This window comes from Salvelinus fontinalis, chromosome 11, assembly GCF_029448725.1.
Source record: "Salvelinus fontinalis isolate EN_2023a chromosome 11, ASM2944872v1, whole genome shotgun sequence".
In the NCBI taxonomy this organism is placed as follows: Eukaryota; Metazoa; Chordata; class Actinopteri; order Salmoniformes; family Salmonidae; genus Salvelinus; species Salvelinus fontinalis.
This window is the reverse complement of record NC_074675.1, coordinates 36,654,535-36,680,958: the sequence shown is the minus strand read 5'-3', so window position 1 is coordinate 36,680,958 and position 26,424 is coordinate 36,654,535. Positions and strand designations below refer to the sequence as shown.

The following is a 26,424-nucleotide window of genomic DNA, read 5'->3' as shown; positions in this document are numbered from 1 at the left end:
GGCAGTCTAAGTCGTCCTCCTCCTCAGACGAGGAGAGGCGAGAAGGATCTGAGGACCAATGTGCAGCGTGGTAATTTTCCATTATTTAATTATTATTATTTAAAAAAAAAAAATGATCCCATTTTCTCCCCAATTTTCGTGGTATCCAATCGCTAGTAATTACTACCTTGTCTCATCGCTACAACTCCCGTACGGGCTCGGGAGAGACGAAGGTCGAAAGCCATGCGTCCTCCGAAGCACAACCCAACCAGCCGTACTGCTTCTTAACACAGCGCGCCTCCAACCCGGAAGCCAGCCGCACCAATGTGTCGGAGGGAACACCGTGTACCTGGCCCCCTTGGTTGGCGCGCACTGCGCCCGGCCCGCCACAGGAGTCGCTGGAGCGCGATGAGACAAGGATATCCCTACCGGCCAAACCCTCCCTACCCCGGACGACGCTATGCCAATTGTGCGTCGACCCACGGACCTCCCGGTCGCGGCCGGCTGCGACAGAGCCTGGGTGCGAACCCAGAGACTCTGGTGGCGCAGTTAGCACTGCGATGCAGTGCCTTAGACCACTGTGCCACCTGGGAGGCCCATTATTTGATTAACACAAAACAAGACACTATACAAAATGACAAAACAAACTAACCGTCACAGTCCTAGCTGGTGCAGACAAAACACAAAGACAAGAAACAACCACCCACAATCCCCAACACAAAACAAGCCACCTATATATGATTCTCAATCAGGGACACTGATTGAGAATCAGGGACACTGATTGAGTGTTCTCTCAATTGAGAACCATATTAGACTGGACACAGAAATAGACTAACTAGACACACAACATAGAATCACCACCCAGCTCACGTCCTGACCAACACTAAACAAGCAAAACACATAAGAACTCTGGTCAGGACGTTACAGTACCCCCCTCCTGAGGTGCGGACTCCGAACGCACCCCTAAAACTCAAGAGGAGGGTCTGGGTGGGCATCTGTCCGCGGTGGCCGCTCCGGCGCAGGACGAGGACACCACTCCACCACTGTCTTTGTCCCCCTCCTTAGCGTCCTTTGAGTGGCGACCCTCGCCCACGACCTTGGCCTAAGAATCCTCCCCAAGGCCCCCAAATGATTTAGGAGGTAGCTCAGGACAGAGAGGTAGCTCAGGACAGAGAGGTAGCTCAGGACAGAGAGGCAACTCAGGACGAATGGCAGCTCCGGACTGAGTGGCAGCTCCGGACTGAGTGGCAGCTCCGGACTAGAGGGCAGCTCATGACTGGAGGGCAGCTCATGACTGGAGGGCAGCTCATGACTGGAAGGCAGCTCATGACTGTAGGGCGGCTCATGACTGTAGGGCGGCTCATGACTGTAGGGCGGCTCATGACTGTAGGGCGGCTCATGACTGTAGGGCGGCTCATGACTGTAGGGCGGCTCATGACTGGAAGGCGGCTCATGACTGGAGGGCGGCTCTTGACTGGAGGGCGGCTCTTGACTGGCTGGCGGCTCTGGCGGCTCCTGACTGGCTGGCGGCTCTGGCGGCTCCTGACTGGCTGGCGGCTCTGGCGGCTCCTGACTGGCTGGCGGCTCTGGCGGCTCCTGACTGGCTGGCGGCTCTGGCGGCTCCTGACTGGCTGGCGGCTCTGGCGGCTCCTGACTGGCTGGCGGCTCTGGCGGCTCCTGACTGGCTGGCGGCTCTGGCGGCTCCTGACTGGCTGGCGGCTCTGGCGGCTCCTGACTGGCTGGCGGCTCTGGCGGCTCCTGACTGGCGGACGGCTCTAATGGCTCGGGTCAGATGGGCGGCTCAGATGGCGCTGGGCAGACGGATGGCTCAGATGGCGCTGGGCAGACGGATGGCTCAGATGGCGCTGGGCAGACGGATGGCTCAGATGGCGCTGGGCAGACGGATGGCTCAGATGGCGCTGGGCAGACGGATGGCTCAGTTGGCGCTGGGCAGATGGATGGCTCAGACGGCGCTGGGCAGGCAGGCAGCTCAGACGGCGCTGGGCAGACGAGCAGTGCAGGCAGCTCAGACGGCGCTGGGCAGACGAGCAGTGCAGGCGGCGTTGGGCAGACGAGCAATGCAGGCGGCGTTGGGCAGACGGCCGACTCTGACGTGCTGAGGCGCACAGTAGGCCTGGTGCGTGGTTTCGGAACTGGTGGTACCAGACTGGAGACACGCACCTCAAGGCTAGTGAGGGGAGCAGGAACAGGGCACACTGGTTTCTCAAAGCGCACTATAGGCCTGGTGCCGGAACTGGTGGTACCGGACTGAGGGCACGCACCTCAGGGCGAGTGCGGGGACTAAAAACAGTGCGCACAGGGCTCTGGAGACGCACAGGAGGCTTGGTGCGTGGTGTCGGCACTGATGGTACTGGACTGGAGACACGCACCTCAAGGCTAGTGCGGGGAGCAGGAACAGGGCACACTGGTTTCTCAAAGCGCACTATAGGCCTGGTGCGTGGTGCCGGAACTGGTGGTACCGGACTGAGGGCACGCACCTCAGGGTGAGTGCGGGGAGAAGGAACAGTGCGTACAGGGCTCTGGAGATGCACAGGAGGCTTGGTGCGTGGTGCCGGAACTGGTGGTACTGGGCTGGAGACACGCACCATTGGGAGAGTGTGTGGAGGAGGAACAGGGCTCTGGAGACGTACTGGAGGTCTTGAGAGCAGGGCTGGCACCATCCGCCCTGACTGGATCTTCACCCTAGCCCGGCAGATGTGGGGAGCTGAGATGTTGCGCACCGGGCTAAGCACACGCACCGTGGACACTGTGCGCTCCACCGCATAACACGGTGCCTGCCCGGGACGACGCTCTCTCTCTCCACTGGAAGCACGGCTGGGAGATCTGTAGCGGCGAGCTGGCAGAGGACGTGCAGGGCTAGGAAGGCGCACAGGAGGCCTGGTGCGTGAGGCTGGCACAGTCTTAACCAGACGGCTAGCACGCACCTCAGGATGAGTATGGAGAGCTGTTCCCGGTGACATCAACTCTCCGACACGTTCAGTCGGGCGGATGTCGTGCCTCATGCACCAAACCAGCATCTCTCTCATAACTCTCTCCTCCAATTTCCTCATTAACTCCTTCACTGTCTCTGCGTCGCTCACCTCCAATTCTGCCCTGACCGGCTCCTTACGGTAAGCAAGGGGAGTTGGCTCAAGTCTACTACTTGACCCAGCTACACTCCCTTTTAACCCCCCCCAAGAAATTTTTGGGCTTGACTCTCCGGCTTCCAGCCTCGCTTACGTGCTGCCTCCTCATACCACCGCTCCTGGGATTTAGCTGCCTCCTTCTCCTCCCGAGAGCGGCGATTCTCTCCAACCTTAGCCCAGGGTCCTTTTCCCTCCAAAATTTCCTCCCATGTCCAGGAGTTCTGTGTAATTGGCCGCTGCTGTCGCTGCTGCCCGTTACCCCGCTGCTTGATCCTTTGTTGGTGGGTGGTTCTGTAACGGCAGTCTAAGTCGTCCTCCTCCTCAGACGAGGAGAGGCGAGAAGGATCTGTGAACCAATGTGCAGCGTGGTAATTTTCCATTATTTAATTAACACAAAACAAGACACTATACAAAATGACAAAACAAACTAACCGTCACAGTCCTAGCTGGTGCAGACAAAACACAAAGACAAGAAACAACCACCCACAATCCCCAACACAAAACAAGCCACCTATATATGATTCTCAATCAGGGACAACGATTGACAGCTGTCTCTGATTGAGAACCATATTAGGCTGGACACAGAAACAGACTAACTAGACACACAACATAGAATTCCCACCCAGCTCACGTCCTGACCAACACTAAACAAGCAAAACACATAAGAACTCTGGTCAGGACGTTACACGCACTCTACACACATGTACACATGGATGTTGTATAGTAAATATGTGATACTGGAGTAGTGGCCTGAGAGAACACACTAAATGTATTGGATATATTGTTATGAAATGTACTGTCATGTAATATTTTAAATTGTATATAACTGCCTTAATGTTGCTGGACCCCAGGAATAGTAGCTGCTGCCTTGGCAGTAGCTAATGGGGATCCTTTATTAATAAATACAAATATAAAAATACAAAATGTGCTTCCTGTAGTGGAATATTCCGCGATCGTATCTATTTTTGCATTTAAGCCTCTGTTTTGGATTTTTCGTCAGTCTCAATCTCTCCTAGTATCAGGAGTATGGGCATGGAACAGTCATGTCACCATTTTGACCTGATCAAATGAAGTCCAATACTCTCGTTAGTCATACTGTTGAATTATAGTTTGGTAACACCTCCTATGAGTACCCTGTTCACAATGTATTGTCATAATTGTCATAATGCCTTATGCTACATATAATGTAATGCATAACATAACTGTATGTTATAGCCGCTCGTGAACATGTACAATCGTTATTATCATTATACAGTAGATGATGAACAATCTTTTGATCTATTTTAATTTTTCTTACTTTTTAACTATATTTTTGGGAAAGGGCTCGTAAGCGTTATTACGGTAAAGTTTACACTTGTTGTATTTAGCACATGTGACAAATACAATTTGATTTGATATGGATATGAGCTTCATAGAACATTTTACTGAAGTGTTCTTTAATTTGCATTCTCTTTATGAAAGGTGTTTTTTTGTTAATGTGAAAAGAGTTGTGTATTTAGTAGGCTATGCATGAATCAAAAAAAAATAACAAGCCACTATGGATGTGCACAATATGTTGTTTGGAATAGTAGACAAGAGTTTAAGGCTTTGAGGGGAGAAAGCAAGCCGTCCATTTCAATTTGTAGGTCTGAGCTTCTTACACCGTGGGTGGGTCAATCGGTGTGAATTGTGCATGAACGCATCTGTCTTTCAATGGTAAGTGGATATTGATAACAGGAATGCAGACAAGTTACTGTCTGTCTCTGTGCCCGTTTTTGGTTGATTGCAGGTAGGGAGGGTAATCAATTAGGTCAGTGAATTGTGATATATTATCTACCACGAGGGCATTAGTGTCACACATACTTTGTCATGCTGTGCAGAGATTGCTGTCTTTATCTAACACGGCTTGTTTGGATGGTCTGCTAATGCTAAATCCTGCTGGGGGTTTTGATGTAAGAGGAACTGAAAGTAAACATGGGAAGCAGGTTTGTAGAGATGGATGTAACGTCAACTGAGAGCTGTGCAACAGACAAATCGTACAACACCAAATCCCACACACTGTTTGACCTTGAAGTCATGACTGCAGTGCATTCCTTTATGGATCTCATGTCCCAAAATGCCCTGATGTTTCAACCTAGTTTCAGATTAATAATATCCAGATTACCCAATGTGGTAGGCTATACCACATCAATTGATGTAATTTCAAAACACTTCAACTCATTGATGACTCACAAATTCTAAACCATCTGTGCCCATATCCACAAAGTGTTGATTTAGGATCAAGTCCCCCGTCTTATTCATTATGATAAAAGGAAAAACAGATAATAGCTCTCACTCTGCTTTGTGAATAAGGCTCTGCTTTAGCTCCATTTAGTGACTACCCTTCATTGGCCATACAAAAAAAGATTGCAGTTTGAAACTGCAGTAAAAGTGCAGTAACTGCAGTCGATTGGGGTATTTTGGACGCATTAATTGCAGAATTACTACTGCACTCTAACTGCTTACACTGCAAAATCACTGCAGTAAAAATAGTTATTTTGGACGCAGTATTTGCAGTAGTACTGCGCTCTGACTGCAATATTTTTTCGTAAGGGTGACCTTCATATCAATATACGAAGGATCACGTGCAGACCACTAAGTAACATCATTGAACGTTATTTCAAACATCTATGTCAGCCCTATCTGTGTAGTTGACATGGTGCCATTGCTGTAACCACGGCAACTCCATCCAAGTCTAGTATTTCCGTGGTATATGGTATCATTTGACGGTTTACACTGTAGGTAGTCTACCAGTCAACCAGGCAAATGGTTTGTCCGTCTGATATTGTAGGCTATAGCCTCCCTATTCACGTGGTTAGACCGACCCTACATTGGGTTCCAGTCTCTTCTCTTTCATTAGCAAGGTACTTTCGGATTTCTCTGTGATATGGGAGGGATGATGCTGAGGTGAGCGCAGCTTGCAACCAGTTTGTCGGGGCTCCTCATCAATCGTCGGATAGGATAGTAACATCACATTTGCTCAATGAGAGCACAAGGACACGAGAGAGGATACTGAATTTCGACCTGGTGCGATAACGTACCGTTCTATGTACCTCTATATAAGGTAAGACATTCATAATGACTCACACATTTGTCAATGTTAATAAGCGTTTACGCATACATTTTACACAGATGATGTTAACCGAACAGCCTAATAATTACGCAGCTTTGGAGCGCTATTGTTAACCGGCAGGGCGATTTTATTGAAGGACAGAGGCGCACGTTGCAACAGCTGTTTGCTGGTCCTAGTATAAATGAAGAGATAAAATGCTGCTATTTCATTGCACGATGCAGGCTATAGGCGTACGCAAGACAAGGCCAGTATGTTTGCACTCAGGCTATTTCATTTAAACGCCAATAGCCTAACGTTACTGACTGACTTAAACTTACATTTCCAGCAATGTTTGTTATTTTTCTGTAAAAATAAAGATTCTGACGCAAGTAGAGTCTGTTAGTTAACCACGTTTGCGTCACGAAAAAAATCGACGCAACAAAAAATGTAACATTCTGACAATAATTTATCTAGAAAATGATCGTCTCAACACGCATATTATCCATGATGCTCTGCAGCACAAATATGGAGGTGCTAATGGTACAACCCTAATACAAAACAAACAAGTCCAAGCATCTAGGTGCCAGCCTCTTTCTCATATGGTAATGCAGTCAACCTGACTCTCAAAAACCTCCTTGGACTGTGGCGTTGACACAGGTGTAGGCATGTGAGTAGCCTGTGTCGCAGTCTTGTTGTGTGCTTTTGTGGGTGTGGCTGAGTAAGTGTCCTGAGAATGTGACTGTGAGCTCCTAGCTGACGACTGCTGAGTCAGGGTGTCACTTAATAACAGTTCTGGACCACTCATGACTGGTGGATCTGTGGATGTTGCTTTACTCAACAGTAACTGATACCTGTGCCTTTGACAGTTGATGTCCTCTGCAGTCTGGACAGTGTAGGACACAGGACCAGTCTGAGCAATGACCAAAGCAGGAACCCACTTTGGTTCTTTGAGGCAGTTCCTAGCTAAGACAGTTTCTCCAGCTCTGTCCTTTGCTCTCAGTTCACAACGTTTGACTTAACTCTACAGTCTCCTTTTGGTTCTGAGGTTTGAGTAGGTCGAAGCTTGTGCGTAGCTCTCGCTTCATGAGTCGCGATACAGGTGAAGCCTTGGTGGTTGCGTGAGGTGTGTTCCTGTAGGATAGCAGGAAGCTGTTCAAGCATTGGTGCAGTCTCCTTTGACCATGAGACGCTTTCAAGGCATGTTTCATCGTCTGCACGAACCTTTGTGCCAGCCCTTTGGTAGATGAATGATACGGCGCGGACCTGTTGTGTTGTATGCCATTCACATGTAGGAACATGGCGATTTCTTGGGACACTAGCTGCATTCTGTTGTTGCCAATGAGTGGTGAACCGAACCGACTAAACACTTCGCCAAGCTTCTTGATGTTTTTGTCAGCAGTAGTAGACCTCATGATGGCAACCTTTTGCCATGAGGTTGCACGACCATGAGAAACATTCTGTCTTCTCATGGACCTGTGAAGTTGGTGTATGCGTTGCCACGCCTCCCCTGACCAACCCCACGGATAAAAAGGTGCAAGTTGAGGTATGTTGTGACCCTTCTGACATGAGGAACATGTTTTTGCTTTCTCTTCAATGCTTCCATCCAGTCCAGGCCACCAGCAGTGGCAGACTTACCATTAGGCAGGAGGGGCAATTGCTTTAGGCCTCACATGATCAAGAGGCCTCGTGAGCTGGGCATAGTTAAAAAAAATAATAATACTGGTAATCTTTTTTTTATGAGGCCCACCCTGCTCCACTCGAGGGGGGTTTGCCTGGCCACTGTGCCCAGGTTAATGAGGCCGCATTGTTGACAAAAAAGCCCCCCCCAAAAGTTTTTGAATCCATACAGCCAAATTCATAATAGATCAATCATTTATTTCCATGCATATACATATATTTCATATCAATATTAATATAATCCAAGTTTTTCTCATAATAGTCAGGCTTGGGTTGGTTACTTTCTAAATGTAATCCGTTAGAGTTACTAGTTACCTGTCCAAAATTGTAATTACCAACATGACTTTTAAATTACCCAAACTCAGTAACGTAATATGATTACTTTCCACTTAAGAGGTGCAGGTTAGTAGCTGGCACAGCCACAACGTCATAAAATCTGCTCTTAAACCTAACCTTAACCCGAACCTTAACCATACTCCTAACCCTAAACAGATGGCCCATCTAACCGAAATCGCTCAGATCCAATTCCAATTAATTTAATACCCCTAGATTTTTAAGAATAGGACTTGGAAATATAGATTAGCCAACATGTTTTATCTGAGCATAACCCCAAAACTAAGGACTAATTAGCCGACTCTGTTGTTTATTATTTTGTTGTCTCGGAGGACTGATTAGGTTCATTGCTTCGAGTGGGGAAAAAAATACTGCTCTTGGAATGGCATGCTTTGAGCACTACCGAAAAGTGCTAATTGCATGTGAAAAATGTATTCCAAATGCTGCATTTGCTATAGGCCTGTTGTTTACATTTTCGTTGGTGACACTTTGATATTTCAATAATTTGCAGCTTTTTAAGTCTAACAAAGTGTGAGTTGGAGTTTGAGCATCTGTCTGTTAGGTCTATGCATTTTTTTTTTAAATAGCACAAATTAGATTAAGCAATAAAATCATACAGTATGGAGCGCAATACTATGGGGGAGTTTAGAAGGGAGGAACTCAGACTTTTATTACATAGGCTGGGATACGCACTATGCGGCTGTTGCTAGAGTTCATTTTTCACTGGCTGTCCACTGGGGGAGGTATTCATTATTCTGATTCTGTTGCAAAACATTTCTTAAACAGAATGAAACGGGAAGGGACCTACCTGAATTTGTCTAATATAAACTCTCCTTTTGCTCTGTTAGCTTCTGTTTGGTTCGTAAACAGTAAAGTTTTTTCCGTCATGAATACACCCCTGGTAGAAAAAACAATGATTGACAAGCAGTTTAAACTTCTTCAATTCAACCATTATTGGGTAAAAAAAATAACAGCCATCCACAACATCCACAATCTATAAGGTGCAAATAGCTAAATCAGGGAGCAGGAGTGTGATTCACGTCAATGCGCTATGTAGCCTAGTTATCAATAATAAGTGATACCCGTATCGCCTGTAGGCTACACCACTGCTGTCGTCCTTACCTCCAAGCATTTACTCAAGTTGGATAATCTTTGGATGCTAACAGCAGTTGCACAATTGGAAGACCTTCAGAAAGTATTCACACCCCTTGACTTTTTCCACATTTTGTTCTGTTACAGCCTGAATAAAAATGTATTAAATGGAGTTGTTTTGTCATGGGCCTACACACAATACCCCATAATGTCAAAATGGAATTATGTTTTTTGAAATCTTTACAAATTAATTAAAAATGAAAAGCTGTAATGCCTTGAGTCAATAAGTATTCAACCACTTTGTTATGGCAAGCCTAAATAAGTTAAGGAGTACAAATTTGCCTAACAAGTCACATAATATGTTTCATGGACTCACGCTGTGTGCAATAATAGTGTTTAACATGATTTTAGAATGACTACCTCATCTCTGTACCCCACACATACAATTATCTGTAAGGTCCCTCAGTCAAGCAATGAATTTCAAACACAGATTCAACCACAAAGACCAGGAAGGTTTTCCAATGCCTAGCAAAGAAAGACACCTATTGGTACTGTAGATGGGTAAAAAATAAAATAAAAGCTTAGTGGTGGCTGCATCATGTTATGGGTATGCTTGTAATCGTTAAGGACTGGGGAGTTTTTCCAGGAGAAAAAAGTATTGAATGGTGCTAAGCACAGGCAAAATCCTAGAGAAAAACCTGGTTTAGGCTGCTTTCCACCAGACACTGGGAGATGAATTCACCTTTCAGCAGGACAATAACCTAAAACACACTGGAGTTGCTTACCGTGAAGTCTGTGAATGTTCCTGAGGGTCCAAGTTACAGTTTTGTTTTAAATCTACTTGAAAATCTATGGCAAAACCTGGAAATGGTTGTCTAGCAATGATCAACAACCAATTTGACAGAGCTTGAAGAATTTTGAAAAGAATAATGGGCAAATGTTGCACAATTCAGCTGTGGAAAGCTCTTAGAGACTTACCCAGAAAGACTCACAGCTGTAATCGCTGCGAAAGGTGCTTCTACAAAGTATTGACTCAGGAGTGTGAAAACTTTTGTAAATTAGATATTTCTGTAATTAATGTTCAAGAAATGTGTTGAAATTTCTAATAACATGTTTTCAATTTGTCATTGTAGGGTATTATGTATAGATGGTTGAGAAAAAACATATTTTTAATCCATTTTGAATTCAGGCAGTAACACAACGAAATGTGGAGAGGGTATGAATACTTTCTGAAGGCACTGTAGCTTGGACTGTAGCCTACAATAGCCCATTCCTGCTCTTTTCTTCCGATCCATCAAACGCATTTGGTGTGTCATCATAGTGGCCTCTGAAGTAGATAAAGGGCCTCATTGCTAAAATCCCTAAGTAGCCCTTTAAATTTGCGCCTTTTTTTCAATGCCAATTTGAATATCATTGAGAAAACTGAATGGTCTCCAAAAACATAGTTTCTGCATTTTTAAGTAATCCTACAAGTAATCATTTAGTTTTTAAAAAGTTTCATGTAATCTGATTACACTATTTTTGCTGGTGATGTAAAACGGGTTACAGTTTTTTTTGTAATCTGTTCCATGTAACAGATTACATGTAATCCTCAATGTGGCCCTTTACATGTAATCTGTTACTCCCCAACCCTGATAATAGTAGAAACAAGTGTCATTAATCACCCATGGACTGGGTTATAATAATGAACTATTCCAGATGCAGCAATGAGGTTCTGTTCAAATGTAATTTGTCTGTTAAAATTCATTAAATTAATGCATTTCTTAAGTAAAAAGACAGGTGCTGCTGATAATACTGCCATCGTCATCAAGACAGAATCAGAGGACATGTACAGTATGTGTAGCCCATGTATTTGATGCTGTCTGGCCAAAAAGACTGGCCTCTGCCTGTGCCTCCAAATCACCAAGTCCGCCCCTGGCCACCAGAAGTAGCTTTGTGTGATTTCCATCATGCAAACCATTCCACAATGACTTGAGTGTAGCTGTTGCAAAGGGGTGTCACGTTCCTGACCTGTTTTCTCTTGTTTTTGTATGTGTTTAGTTGGTCAGGGCGTGAGTTGGGGTGGGCATTCTATGTATTGTGTTTCTATGTTGGGTTTAATGTGTTGCCTGATATGGTTCTCAATTAGAGGCAGGTGTTTGACGTTTCCTCTGATTGAGAACCATATTAAGGTAGGCTGTTCTCACTGTTTGTTTGTGGGTGATTTTCTTCCGTGTCTGTATGTATGTTCGTACCACACGGGACTGTAGCGTTTGTTTGTAGTCTGTACCTGTTCGTGCGTTCTTCGTGTATTTGTAAATTCTCATGTTTTAGGTCAGCCTACGTCGTTTATTTGTTTTGTAGTTTGTTAAAGAGTTTTCGTGTTTCGTCGTTCTGTTAATACATTTTCATGATGTATTCATCACCCGCTGCGCCTTGGTCCGCTCATTCACTGCAAGACGACCGTTACAGAATCACCCACCAATAAAGGATCAAGCATCGGTGTAACGGGATAAAGCAATAGCGCACGAAGGAGGAATGGACATGGGAGGATGTTTTGGACGGCAAAGGTTGCTACACATGGGAGGAGATCCTGGCTGGAAAGGATCGCCTCCCATGGGAACAGCTGGAGGCGATTAGGAGAGCAGAAGCAACCGGAGAGAGGAACCGGCGTTATGAGGGTACGCGACTAGCACGGAGGCCTGTGAGTCAAGCCCAAAAATTTCTTGGGGGGTGGCTAAAAGGGAGTGTGGCGAAGTCAGGTAGGAGACCTGTGCCTACTCCCTGTACTTACCGTGGAGAGCGAGAGTACGGTCAGACACCGTGTTACGCAGTAGAGCGCATGGTGTCTCCTGTACGTGTGCATAGCCCGGTGCGGTACATACCAGCTCCTCGGTACATACCAGCTCCTCGTATCGGCCGGGCTAGATTGAGTATTGAGCCAGGTGCCATGAAGCCGGCTCAACGCGTCTGGTCTCCAGTGCGTCTCCTCGGGCCGGCTTACATGGCACCAGCCTTACGCATGGTGTCCCTGGTTCGCCTACATAGCCCGGTGCGGGTTATTCCACCTCCCCGCACTGGTCGGGCGATGGGGAGCATACAACCAGGTAAGGTTGGGCAGGCTCAGTGCTCAAGGGAGCCAGTACGCCTGCACGGTCCGGTATTTCCGGCGCCACCTCCCCGCCCCAGCCCAGTACCACCAGTGCCTACACCACGCACCAGGCTTCCTGTGCGTCTCCAGAGCCCTGTTCCTCCTCCACGCACTAGCCCTATGGTGCGTGTCTCCAGCCCGGTACCACCAGTTCCGGCACTACGCACCAAGCCTCCTGTGCGTCTCCAGAGTCCTGTACGTCCTGTTGCTGCTCCCCGCACTAGCCCTGAGATGCGTGTCCCCAGCCCGGTACCACCAGTTCCGGCACCACGCACTAGGCCTAATGTGCGTCTCCAGGGTCCAGTATGCCCTGTTCCTGCTCCCCGCATTAGCCTTGAGGTGCGTGTCTCCAGTCCGGTACCACCAGTTCCGGCACCACGCACCAGGCCTACTGTGCGCCTCAGCAGGTCAGAGTCGGCCGTCTGCCCAACGCCGTCAGAGCTGCCCGTCTGCCAAGCACCGTCAGAGCTGCCCGTCTGCCAAGCACCGTCAGAGCTGCCCGTCTGCCAAGCCCCGTCAGAGCCGCCCGTCTGTCCCGAGCCTTCAGAGCCGCCCGTCTGTCCCGAGCCTTCAGAGCCGCCCGTCTGTCCCGAGCCTTCAGAGCCGCCCGTCTGTCCCGAGCCTTCAGAGCCGCCCGTCTGTCCCGAGCCTTCAGAGCCGCCCGTCTGTCCCGAGCCTTCAGAGCCGTCCGCCAGACAGGGGCCGCTAGAGCCGTCCGCCAGACAGGAGCCGCTAGAGCCGTCCGCCAGCCAGGAGCCGCTAGAGCCGTCCGCCAGCCATGAGCAGCCAGAGCCGTCAGCCAGCCATGAGCAGCCGTCCCTCAGTCCGGAGCAGCCGTCCCTCAATCCGGAGCTGCCGTCCCTCAGTCCGGAGCTGCCGTCCCTCAGTCCGGAGCTGCCGTCCCTCAGTCCGGAGCTGCCGTCCCTCAGTCCGGAGCTGCCGTCCCTCAGTCCGGAGCTTCCCCTCATTCCGGTGCTGCCCCTTAGTCCGGTGCTGCCCCTTAATCCAGTGGGGTTAATTTGGAGGGTGGTCATTGGGAGGAGGCTACAAAAGCGGGGATGGGGACCACGCCCAGAGCCTGAGCCGCCACCGTGGACAGATGCCCACCCAGACCCTCCGCTAGACTTTTGGTGGTGCGCCCAGAGTTCGCACCTTGAGGGGGGGGGGTTATGTCACGTTCCTGACCTGTTGTCTCTTGTTTTTGTATGTTGGTTAGTTGGTCAGGGCGTGAGTTGGGGTGGGCATTCTATGTATTGTGTTTCTATGTTGGGTTTAATGTGTTGCCTGATATGGTTCTCAATTAGAGGCAGGTGTTTGACGTTTCCTCTGATTGAGAACCATATTAAGGTAGGCTGTTCTCACTGTTTGTTTGTGGGTGATTGTCTTCCGTGTCTGTATGTATGTTCGTACCACATGGGACTGTAGCGTTTGTTTGTAGTCTGTACCTGTTCGTGCGTTCTTCGTGTATTTGTAAGTTCTCATGTTTTAGGTCAGTCTACGTCATTTATTTGTTTTGTAGTTTGTTAAAGAGTTTTCGTATTTCGTCGTTCTGTTAATAAATTTTCATGATGTATTCATCACCCGCTGCGCCTTGGTCCGCTCATTCACCACAAGACTACCGTTACAAGGGGGTTTCGTCAGCGAAGGCGGAATGATAACTCTCCTCCCCCACAGCAGACAACCGGACTGTACTGACAGCTCAGTTCTCCTGGAAAGGTAAAGTTTCAGTTCTGTGGCATCCCCTGCAGCTCTGCCTTTGATGAGTCGCTTCTGGTGTTTCTGCGCACTTGTGTTGAAGTGACTGGTGCATTTTCCACTTCTCTGATGTAAAAAATGTCTACTTGGCGTGACTGTTGTAATATAGTTCAGACTTGCAGTTATTGATATCGTAGGTGTGTGCTGACAACAACAAAACCCATCTTTGCATTCTGCTTACAGTAAGTGATGTAATCCCTGTATGCGGTCCAAAGATGCTCGTCAGCAGACGATGATCTATAAGAAGGGTGAACTTCCTCCCGTACAGACACTGGTGAAACTTACGCACTCCAAAAACGATGCCTAGGGTTTCCCGTTCTATCTGTGCATAGTTATTTCTTCAATATCCTCGATGCGAAAGCGATCGGCTTCTCTTCATCTGAAGGCATGATATGGTAATGACTAGGAATGGGTATCGTTAGGATTTTAACGGTATTACTACTCTTACCGATACTGCTTATCTATCCGGTACTTTAACGATATTCTTATCGTTTCTTTTTGCAATTTTTTACGAAAAAACCCCCAAACCAAATTAAGAACAGAATTAACTTTGCTTTATTTTCTGAAATGTAAAATAAATAAAATAACAATTATTTACAGTTAAAGAAACAGCAATGTTTTGAACAAATCACTATTATAGACTCTAATGTTGTGATGATGGAAATGTAAAACAAATGAAATAAACAATATTTTCCTGCAAAAGAAAGTACAGTGGTATACATGTAGAGCAAAATGGGTGGGGTATGCAGGTAGTCTGCAAAATAACTAACAGTCCTTAGCAGTTCTTCTGGAGAAAGATCAACATATTTGCCTTCTCTGGCAAAAGTTGGGACCTCTCTTGGCTTATTATGTTCCCCTGCAGTCGAAAATACCCTCTCGCTAGGGGTGGAGGAGGCTTGAGCACAGAGGTAGCTTGTTGCAATGTTTGTGAGGGACAGAGTAGCTCTCTTCTCCCACCGTCACAGGATCTTCAGCCATGGGGATGGGAGGCAGGCCTTTGTAGAGCTCGACCTCTAGGTCAACACGCTCGCTGAGGGGCGAGGTGTCCTGTTGGATCGTCGACCTCAACTCCCTGTACTCCTCTGAGAACAGCTCCTCCAAGGCACTCCTTGTTTTGTACAACAGAGGGACTGTCTCCTCCATTTCCTTTCCTTCAGACTCCTCCTGTTGCTGGTGCTCTGTGCCTGTCTGCTCCTGCTCCTCTGACAGCCCTGGTGTTGCTCCTGTCACATTGGCCTCAACAGTTGCCTTCCTCAGCCTATTCCAGGTGGCGTCACTCACCGGCCTCCCTTTAATTCTGGGGTCCATTGCTGTGGTCTTATGCAGGATGGCTTGAATGTCCTCATCCTGATGGCACTCAGAGAGATTCTCCCACACCTTCACTTTGATGGTTGTCACAAACGTTGTATCTTCATGCTTCACAGTGAAGTGCTCATCCAGTTTTTGGAGGATGCGTATGATCTGTCCACAGCTGGCATTCTTTTCACATGGCACACACAGTGTGGATGTATAGAGGATTGTCAAACTCCTCAGCCTTATGGAAGGTTGTCCTTGGTCATTGCTTTTCGCAATCGTGGGTCCAAGGCTGCTGCTTGAATCACTGGATACTGATCCATGAATTTCTCTATCATTAGATAGAGCGAGTTCCATCTGAAGGATAAGTAAGTGTTGCGGAAGGCCTGAAACGACAACAAAAAACAACGTGCATTTAATTACCGCACACTTGAATATTGAATTAAATTGTTAAATGTGGGAATTTCAAAATAATACTTTAATAGATTGAGCTGGCTTCTTACCAAGGAGCTGCTGCTTTTCCTTCAAGATTGTCGAGGATCTCTTGAACCCCATGACCACTGCTCTGATTCGGGCTGCCCATTTGTCAATGGAAGTAATATTAGTAATATTTTCTTCGCTGCCAAATTCAATGTGTGTGCAAAGCATCCTATTTTGATGGCAACATCCATATTGCAAGCATTATCAACAGTCACAGCTACAATCTTGCTCTGCCACTACTTCGCCAGTTTGCGATTTGTACACTGCCCTGGAATGGAGGACCTTCTGTTTTACACTGCCCTGGCTTGTGTAGTGCACTGTAACAGTGAGATAGTGGTCCTGACAGAGGCTGGTCCACCCGTCTGATGCGATGGCCAGCTTTGGCACATCCTTCAGCTCAGTGATCACATTGGCCTTTTCTATACCATACCAGGTAGGAATTATTGTGTCACTGAGGTAACTCCTGGACGGAGGGGTATATTTGGTGTTGAGTGCCTTGCTCATCTCCCTACAGTAAAAAAAGATAATTCAACACATGAAAACTATCATTATTCAATTATTGTATTGTTGTGTATTGTATTGTGGAGTGATGGGACTAACATAACCCTTTTATACTACTATATCCTAAAAATGAATACAGCAATATACTGACAGACTGTTACCTAAAGCCCTTGGACTCCACTGTCGCAAAGGGGTGTAGGCCTTTCACTATGAACTTGGTTAAGGCTAGGTGGCACTCATTCACCCTCTCCTCAGTCATCCTCCCACTAGCTGCCAGTATGAAGGGGCTTTGGGCTTGTCTTTGGCTTGGACCAGCGGTATTAGAGGGAGGAGTGGGTTGCTTCATTGTGGCTGCAACATTAACAAAAAAGTGGCAAAATCTTTAAATGTGTGTTGGAATTTATGAACGCACCCATAGCTAAACAATTAGCTGGCTAATGATTACTTTTGATCATGAACCCATGTTCGCATAATTTAGTTAACTCTGTGTGTGGGCTCTAGGCTGCTAGCATACATACCTAATGTAGATTGGGCAATGAGAGATAAACTACGAGCTAGGCAGTCAAAAATTGTGCATTTCTTTGCCTGTACATGATGCACTTTCGATAGATGTTTGGACAGATTGCTCGTGTTTCCGCCCTTACAAGCAAAAGGCTTGTTGCACTTGTGGCAACGAGCATTGTCAGCATCGACTCTGGTGAAGTGTTACCACACTTTTGAACGTTTAGTTCTCTCTGCCATCGTCACTAATTAAGAGTAGGCTCTTTCGTGTGTGTGTGTGTGTGTGTGTGTGTGTGTGTGTGTGTGTGTGTGTGTGTGTGTGTGTGTGTGTGCTGTAAGAGAGACACAGGCTCCACGCGAGAGAGATCTGGATTGGGAATAGCGAAAATGCATCATAGACAAATGTTTTCATCCTATTGCAAATTAGAAACAGTTGATGAGGTAAAATGTGCAAGATAATGTTTATGTAGTAATAATAAATAGGAAATGTATTTTCTTAATTTCTCCAGTACTGAAAACATAACCGATAATGTCGGAGCTTATCGATAAATACGGTCTTTCATAATTTATCCCCGGTGCCTGTTTAATACCGGGTTTCGGTACCCATCCCTAGTAATGACTGCTCCCACACCATATGGACTAGGATCACAAGCTAGTTGTATTGGCAATGACCGGTCAAAGTGTTTTAAGTGCCTCATTTCAGGAATGTTTGCTTGGTTTTCACGAATGCTTCCTAGCATTGTTCTGTCCATTTCCATGTTTTGTCCTAACAAAGCAACTGATGCATACTACATATAAAAGTGTACATAGTAATTCAGTAACCCCAGGAAAGAACACTGACTTTCTGAGGAGCTGGGACATCCAAGATGGCCTTGACCTTAGACAGAGCCTTGTAAAGGCCCGTAGCATCGACGACTTGTCTGAGGTATTCAACTAATGGACACATTTTCTTAACGTTTAAACAGCAATTTTTTAATATCGGTTTTTCGTTAAAAAGATAATACAAATTCATACAATTCTACGTGAATTCACAATACATGTAACAGTCCTGACCTATTTATGTTAGTTTTTATGTGTTTATGGTCAGGGCGTTAGTTTTGGGTGGGCAGTCTATGTTATCTGTTTCTATGTTGTTTTTGGTTTGCCTGGTATGGCTCTTGATTAGAGGCAGGTGGTTTGCGTTTTCCTCTAATCAAGAGTCATATTTAGGTAGGGCATTCTCACTGTTTGTTTGTGGGTGATTGTCTCCTGTGATGTCTTTCGTCGTTGTCGATGTGTATTCACTTTCGGAGCTGTTTGGCTGTTCGTGTGTTTTGATGTAACGTTCCTGTCCGTGAGTTTACGTTTGTGATGTGAGTTTATGTTCAGGTTCCGTTCTACGTCGTTTTGTTATTTTGTAAGTTTTGTAAGTGTTTGTTTTCGTGTCATCAGTTTTCGTTATAAAAATAAAGATGGCATATTTCCTTGAACCCGCATTTTGGTCAGAAGATCCTTCTCTCCTCACCTCATCTGAGGATGAGGAAAGCGACAGCCTTAACAGAATCACCCACCAACAAACAGAGACCAAGCGGTATGGGAATGCTCGACGGAGCAACAAGAACTTCTGGACTTGGGAGGAGATCTTGGACGGTAGAGGACCTTGGGCTCAACCAGGGGAATATCGCCGTCCTAAGGAGGAGTTGGAAGCAGCGAAGGCTGAGAGGCGCTGGTATGAGGAGGCAGCGCGACGACGCGGTTGGAAGCCCGTGAGTCAGACCAAAAAATTTCTTGGGGGGGGGGCACACGAGGAGTGTGGCAAAGCCGGGTAGGATACCCGAGCCAACTCCCCGTGCTTACCGTGGAGGTAGAAGGCGTCGTACTGGTAAGACACCGTGTTATGCGGTAGAGCGCACGGTGTCCCCAGTACGCGTGCTTAGCCCAGTGCGGGCTATTCCACCTTGCCGCACTGGGAGGGCTAGGTTGGGCATCGAGCCGAGTGCCATGAAGCCGGCCCAACGTATCTGGTCTCCAGTACGTCTCCTCGGGCCGGTGTACATGGCACCAGCCTTACAGGTGGTGTCCCCGGTTCGCCTGCATAGCCCAGTGCGGGCTATTCCACCTCGCCGCACTGGCAGGGCTACGGGGTCCATTCAACCTGGTAAGGTTGGGGAGGCTCGGTGCTCAAGAGCACGTGTCCTCCTTCACGGTCCGGTAGACCCGGTGCCACCTCCATGTACCAGTCCTCCGGTGGCAGCCCCCCGTACCAGGCTGTCTCTCCGGGTTCTCTCTCCTGCTGTTTCCTCCTCTCCAGCGCAGCCGGTGCCTAGACCACGCACCAGGCTGTCTCTCCTTCTCCTCCCTACAGAGCTATCTGTCTCCCCAGCGCCATCTGAGCCATCCGTCTCTCCAGCGCCATCTGAGCCATCCGTCTCCCCAGCGCCGTCTGAGCCATCCGTCTGCCATGAGCCTGCAAAGCCGCCCGTCTGCCATGAGCCTGCAAAGCCGCCCGTCTGCCATGAGCCTACAGAGCCATCCGCCAGACAGGAGCCGCTAGAGCCGTCAGCCAGACAGGAGCCGCTAGAGCCGTCAGCCAGACAGGATCTGCCAGAGCCGCCAACCAGACAGGATCTGCCAGAGCCGCCAACCAGACAGGATCTGCCAGAGCCGCCAACCAGACAGGATCTGCCAGAGCCGCCAACCAGACAGGATCTGCCAGAGCCGCCAACCAGACAGGATCTGCCAGAGCCGCCAGCGAGCCATGAGCAGCCAGAGCCGCCAGCGAGCCATGAGCAGCCAGAGCCGTCAGAGAGCCATGAGCAGCCAGAGCCGTCAGAGAGCCATGAGCAGCCAGAGCCGTCGGAGAGCCATGAGCAGCCAGAGCCGTCAGAGAGCCATGAGCGTCGAGAGCCGTCAGCCTGCCATGAGCGTCGAGAGCCGTCAGCCTGCCATGAGCGTCGAGAGCCGTCAGCCTGCCATGAGCGTCGAGAGCCGTCAGTCTGCCATGAGCGTCGAGAGCCGTCAGCCTGCCATGAGCGTCGAGAGCCGTCAGCCTGCCATGAGCGTCGAGAGCCGTCAGCCTGCATGGACCTGCCAGAGCCGTCCAGCCAGGACCTGCCAGAGCCGTCCAAACAGGACCTGCCAGAGTCCTTCAGCCGGGATCTGCCCCTTGTCCCGGTGTTGCCCCTTGTCCCGGTGCTGCCCCTTGTCCCGGTGCTGCCCCTTGTCCCGGTGCTGCCCCTTGTCCCGGTGCTGCCCCTTGTCCCGGTGCTGCCCCTTGTCCCGGTGCTGCCCCTTATTCCGGTGCTGGTCCTTATCCTGGTGTTGCCCCTTGTTCCGGTGCTACCCCTTGTCCCGGTGCTACCCCTTGTCCCGGTGCTGCCCCTTGTCCCGGTGCTGGCTGTTTATTTTGGGGAAAGTAGTTTTAGGGTGGTCAGTGGAGGGGGTAGACAGAAGAGGGGAGTGACTATGGTGGTGTGGGGACAGCGTCCTGAGCCGGAACCACCACCGTGGTCAACTGCCCACCCGGACCCTCCCCTGGACTTTGTGCTGGTGCGCCCGGCGTTCGCACCTTGAGGGGGGGGGGTACTGTAACAGTCCTGACCTATTTATGTTAGTTTTTATGTGTTTATGGTCAGGGCGTTAGTTTTGGGTGGGCAGTCTATGTTATCTGTTTCTATGTTGTTTTTGGTTTGCCTGGTATGGCTCTTGATTAGAGGCAGGTGGTTTGCGTTTTCCTCTAATCAAGAGTCATATTTAGGTAGGGCATTCTCACTGTTTGTTTGTGGGTGATTGTCTCCTGTGATGTCTTTCGTCGTTGTCGATGTGTATTCACTTTCGGAGCTGTTTGGCTGTTCGTGTGTTTTGATGTAACGTTCCTGTCCGTGAGTTTACGTTTGTGATGTGAGTTTATGTTCAGGTTCCGTTCTACGTCGTTTTGTTATTTTGTAAGTTTTGTAAGTGTTTGTTTTCGTGTCATCAGTTTTCGTTATAAAAATAAAGATGGCATATTTCCTTGAACCCGCATTTTGGTCAGAAGATCCTTCTCTCCTCACCTCATCTGAGGATGAGGAAAGCGACAGCCTTAACAATACAGCTGTGATGCTGCCAGCAATGATTTGGGTTTCACACACGGTTTGGGTCCCTTTCAGATGGTTAATTAAGCATTGCACATGTACAACCATTATTGTACCTCAATTCCACCTCTCAAAGTTTTCACTTCCTTATCATTTAACTTGTCACCCTATTGCCACATTTCTCCAACATTTCTCCAACTCCAACAATGCCAAAAATAATTTATTCCTCGATTTCTTGCATATCGATTCCCGGTGTCGACTCACATTTCTGAGTGTCAAGATTCAATTCTGCATGTTATCGACTCTTAAGATTAACTTAGGGCTGAGATCGCGCTAACGGGATCGATATGACAACAGTCAGGGAAGGTGCAGGGCGCCAAATTCAAACAACAGAAATCTCGTAATTAAAATTCCTCAAACATACAAGGATTTCACACCATTTTAAAGATACACTGCTTGTTATTACCACCACAGTGTCCGACTTCAAATAGGCTTTTTGGCGAAAGCACCACAAACGATTATGAGAGGTCAGAGCCAAGTCACAGAAAAACACAGCCATTTTTCCAGCCAAAGAGAGGAGTCACAAAAATCAGAAATATAGATAGAATTAATCACTAACCTTTGATGATCTTCATCAGATGACACTCATAGGACTTCATGTTACACAATACATGTATGTTTTGTTCGATAAAGTTCATATAAAAAAATCTCAGTTTACATTGGCGCGTTATGTTCAGTAGTTCCAAAAACATCCTGTGATTTTGCAGAGCCACATCTATTTACAGAAATACTCATAATAAACATTGATAAAAGATACAAGTGTTATACATGGAACTTTAGATACACTTCTCCTTAATGCAACCGCTGTGTCAGATTTCAAAAAAGCTTTACGGAAAAAGCCAACCATGCAATAATCTCAGTACAGCACTCAGAGCCCAAACAAGCCAAAAAGATATCCGCCATATTGTGCAGTCAACAGAAGTCAGAAATAACATTATAAATATTCACTTACCTTTGATGATCTCCATCAGAATGCACTCCCAGGAATCCCAGTTCCACAATAAATGTTTGTTTTGTTCGATAATGTCCATCATTGATGTCCAAATTGCTCCTTTTGTTAGCGCGTTTGGTAAACAAATCCAAATTCACTAGTAGCAGACGAAAAGTCAAAAAGTTCCGATACAGTCCGTAGAAACATGTCAAACGAAGTATAGAATCAATCTTTAGGATGTTTTGAACATAAATCTTCAATAATGTTCCAACCGGAGAATTCCTTTGTCTTCAGAAATGCAATGGAACTCAAGCTAACTTTCACATGAACACGCATGTGACCTCGTGGCACTCTGGGAGAGACCTTACTCAATCCCTTCTCATTCGGCCCCCCTTCACATTAGAAGCATCAAACAATGTTCTAAAGACTGTTGACATCTAGTGGAAGCCGTAGGAAGTGCAACATGACCAATATCCCACTGTATCTTCAATAGGGAATGAGTTGAAAAACGACCAACCTCAGATTTCCCACTTCCTGGTTTGATTTTTTCTCAGGTTTTTGCCTGCCATATGAGTTCTGTTATACTCACAGACATCATTCAAACAGTTTTAGAAACTTCAGAGTGTTTTCTATCCAAACATACTAATAATATGCATATATTAGCAACTGGGACTGAGTAGCAGGCAGTTTACTCTGGGCACCTTATTCATCCAAGCTACTCAATACTGCCCCCAGCAATAAGAAGTTAAGTGTTTTTGGAATGGAGGAGACTGATTAGTTTCCGTACTTCCAAGAACACAAACACTTGCATCTTTCATAGCGAGCTAGCGAGGGACAGAGAGAGAGGGGAGGGGCACAGTATAGGCAGGTTGGCCACCAGGCAGACAGTCAGAACCGTACACTCGGCCTATCTATCGCAATGGAATACTGTATCTTACAATTTCTTGGCTTGCAATGTCTCACAACTTCAGTAAAGCAGGGCCTATCATCAATGAATAGGCTAGGATATTCATCACGCAACACACCGAATAATGAACACACACTCGCAAAGAGAGAGAGCAGGGTTGCAATCATTAGTCCAAACAGTTTGCAACTAAAACAAGAGTTTCTATTAGACAAATTCAGGTAGTTTTAAATTCTCCCAGTTTTGTTATGTTTGCTTCTGTTCCTAAACTTTTTGCAATGGAATTGGTGTAATGAATATGCCACAGGCGAGCCAGCGCAAGGGAAAGAGAGGATGTTGTAGGCAGAACAAAACATGGTGCGCATATGTTTTGGTAATCTGAACCTTGCAATGTCTCGTCTTGCATGCCTCGCAAATTCACCAAAGTAGCCTAAAGTTCGCCTGTTCCTAAAGTTCACCTCTCTGGTATTATTGTAACGGGCGTCTAGTTCTTCCTCCTCGGACGAGGAGAGGAGAGAAGGATCGGAGGACCAAAATGCAGCGGGTTGTGAATACATAATGAATTTATTGAAAGACGAAGACGAACACGAAAAACACTTGGAAAATTACAAAACAACAAAACGACGTAGACTGACCTAAAACATGAGAACTTACATAAAACATGAAGAACGCACGAACAGGTACAGACTACAACTAACGAACGAACAAACCGAAACAGTCCCGTGTGGCGCAACCTACACAGACACGGAAGACAATCACCCACCAACAAACATTGTGAACAGCCAACCTTTATATGGTTCTCAATCAGAGGAAAACGTCAAACACCTGTCCCTGTTTGAGAACCATATAAGGCTAATTACAAGTGACCTAAACATAGAAACACAAAACATAGAATGCCCACCCCAACTCACGCCCTGACCAACTAAACACATACAAAATAACAGAAAACAGGTCAGGAACGTGACATAAACCCCCCCCCCCCCCCCCCCCCCCCCTCAAGGTGCGAACTCCGGACGCACCACCAAAAGTCTAGGGGAGGGTCTGGGTGGGCATCTGTCCACGGTGGCGGCGCAGGCTCTGGGCGTGGTCCCCATCCCACCTTAGTCAAACCCCGCTTTTGTAGCCTCCTCCAAATCCATCCCACCGGACTAAGGGGCAGCACCGGACTAAGGGGCAGCACCAGAATGAGGGGCAGTACCAGAATGAGGGGCAACACCAGAATGAGGGGCAACACCAGAATGACTGGCGGATCCTGGCTGGCTGGCTCCGGCGGATCCTGGCTGGCTCCGGCGGATCCTGGCTGGCTGGTTCCGGCGGATCCTGGCTGGCTGGTTCCGGCGGATCCTGGCTGGCTGGCTCCGGCGGATCCTGGCTGGCTGGCTCCGGCGGATCCTGGCTGGATGACGGCTCTGGCTGGTCATGGCTGGATGACGGCTCTGGCTGGTCATGGCTGGATGACGGCTCTGGCTGGTCATGGCTGGATGACGGCTCTGGCTGGTCATGGCTGGATGACGGCTCTGGCTGGTCATGGCTGTATGACGGCTCTGGCTGATCCTGTCTGGCGGAAGGCTCTGGCTGATCCTGTCTGGCTGAAGGCTCTGGCTGATCCTGTCTTGCGGAAGGCTCTGGCTGATCCTGTCTGGCGGAAGGCTCTGGCTGATCCTGTCTGGCGGAAGGCTCTGGCTGATCCTGTCTGGCGGAAGGCTCTGGCTGATCCTGTCTGGCGGAAGGCTCTGGCTGATCCTGTCTGGCGGAAGGCTCTGGCTGATCCTGTCTGGCGGAATGCTCTGGCTGATCCTGTCTGGCGGAAGGCTTTGGCTGCTCCTGTCTGGCGGAAGGCTCTGGCGGCTCCTGTCTGGCGGAAGGCTCTGGCGGCTCCTGTCTGGCGGAAGGCTCTAGCGGCTCCTGTCTGGCGGACGGCTCTGTAGGCTCATGGCAGACGGGCGGCTTTGAAGGCTCAGTACCGACGGGCGCCTTTGAAGGCTCAATACAGACGGGCAGTTCATGCGGCGCTTGGCAGACGGACAGTTCAGACGGCGTTGGGCAGACGGACAGTTCAGACGGCGTTGGGCAGACGGGCAGTTCAGGCGCCGCTGGGCAGACGGCAGACTCTGGCCGGCTGAGACGCACTGTAGGCCTGGTGCGTGGTGCCGGAACTGGAGGTACCGGACTAAAGACACGCACCTTCAGGCTAGTGCGGGGAACAACAACAGGGCACACTGGACTCTCGATGCGCACTATAGGCCTGGTGCGTGGTTCCGGAACTGGAGGTACCGGGCTGAGGGCACGCACCTCAGGGCGAGTGCGGGGAGAAGGAACAGTGCGTACAGGGCTCTGGAGACGCACAGGAGGCTTGATGCGTGGTGCCGGAACTGGAGGCACTGGGCTGGAGACACGCACCACAGGAAGAGTGCGTGGAGGAGGAACAGGGCTCTGGATACGCACTGGAAGCCTGGTGCGTGGTGTAGGCACTGGTGGTACTGGCCTGGAGCGAGGAGGTGGCGCCGGAAATACCGGACCGTGCAGGCGTACTGGCTCCCTTGAGCACTGAGCCTGCCCAACCTTACCTGGTTGTATGCTCCCCGTCGCCCGACCAGTGCGGGGAGGTGGAATAACCCGCACCGGGCTATGTAGGCGAACTGAGGACACCATGCGTAAGGCTGGTGCCATGTAAGCCGGCCCGAGGAGACGTACTGGTGGCCAGATATGTAGGGCCGGCTTCATGACATCCGGCTCAATACTCAATCTAGCCCGGCCGATACGTGGAGCTGGAATGTACCGCACCGGGCTATGCACGCGTACAGGAGACACCATGCGCTCTACTGCGTAACACTGTGTCTGCCCGTACTCTCGCTCTCCACGGTAGGTACAGGGAGTGGGCGCAGGTCTCCTACCTGACTTCGCCACTCTCCCTTTAAGCCCCCCCGAAGACATTTTTGGGGTTTACTCACAGGCTTTTCGGGCTTCCAGCCACGTCTCCTTGCTGCCTCCTCATACCACCGCTCCTGGGCTTTAGCTGCCTCCCTCTCTTCAACAGAGCGGCGATATTCCCCTGTCTGAGCCCAGGGTCCTTTTCCGTCCAATATTTCCTCCCATGTCCACAAGTCCTGGTTACTTTGTTGCGCTCTCCCACGCCGCTTGGTCCTAGGGGGGTGGGTGATTCTGTAACGGGCGTCTAGTTCTTCCTCCTCCTCGGACGAGGAGAGGAGAGAAGGATCGGAGGACCAAAATGCAGCGGGTTGTGAATACATAATGAATTTATTGAAAGACGAAGACGAACACGAAAAACACTTGGAAAATTACAATACAACAAAATGACGTAGACTGACCTAAAACATGAGAACTTACATAAAACATGAAGAACGTACGAACAGGTACAGACTACAACTAACGAACGAACAAACCAAAACAGTCCCGTATGGTGCAACCTACACAGACACGGAAGACAATCACCCACCAACAAACATTGTGAACAGCCAACCTTTATATGGTTCTCAATCAGAGGAAAACGTCAAACACC

At 48.4% G+C, this 26,424-nt stretch overlaps 1 protein-coding gene across 8 annotated transcripts in view; it reads left to right on the top strand.

The window, feature by feature from the left end:
* The first annotated feature begins 5,766 nt into the window (after positions 1-5,766).
* The window catches only part of LOC129865649 (sodium/potassium/calcium exchanger 2-like), a 202,118-nt gene continuing 181,460 nt past the window's right edge, over positions 5,767-26,424 (top strand). For 4 of the 8 annotated variants that reach the window (XM_055938590.1, XM_055938589.1, XM_055938583.1 and 1 more), the window contains exon 1: positions 5,769-6,207. The gene's annotated coding sequence lies outside the window, so the exon portion shown is untranslated. Of the gene's footprint in view, positions 6,208-26,424 lie in introns of all 8 variants that reach the window. The other 4 variants (XM_055938585.1, XM_055938587.1, XM_055938588.1 and 1 more) reach the window with 3 other exon arrangements.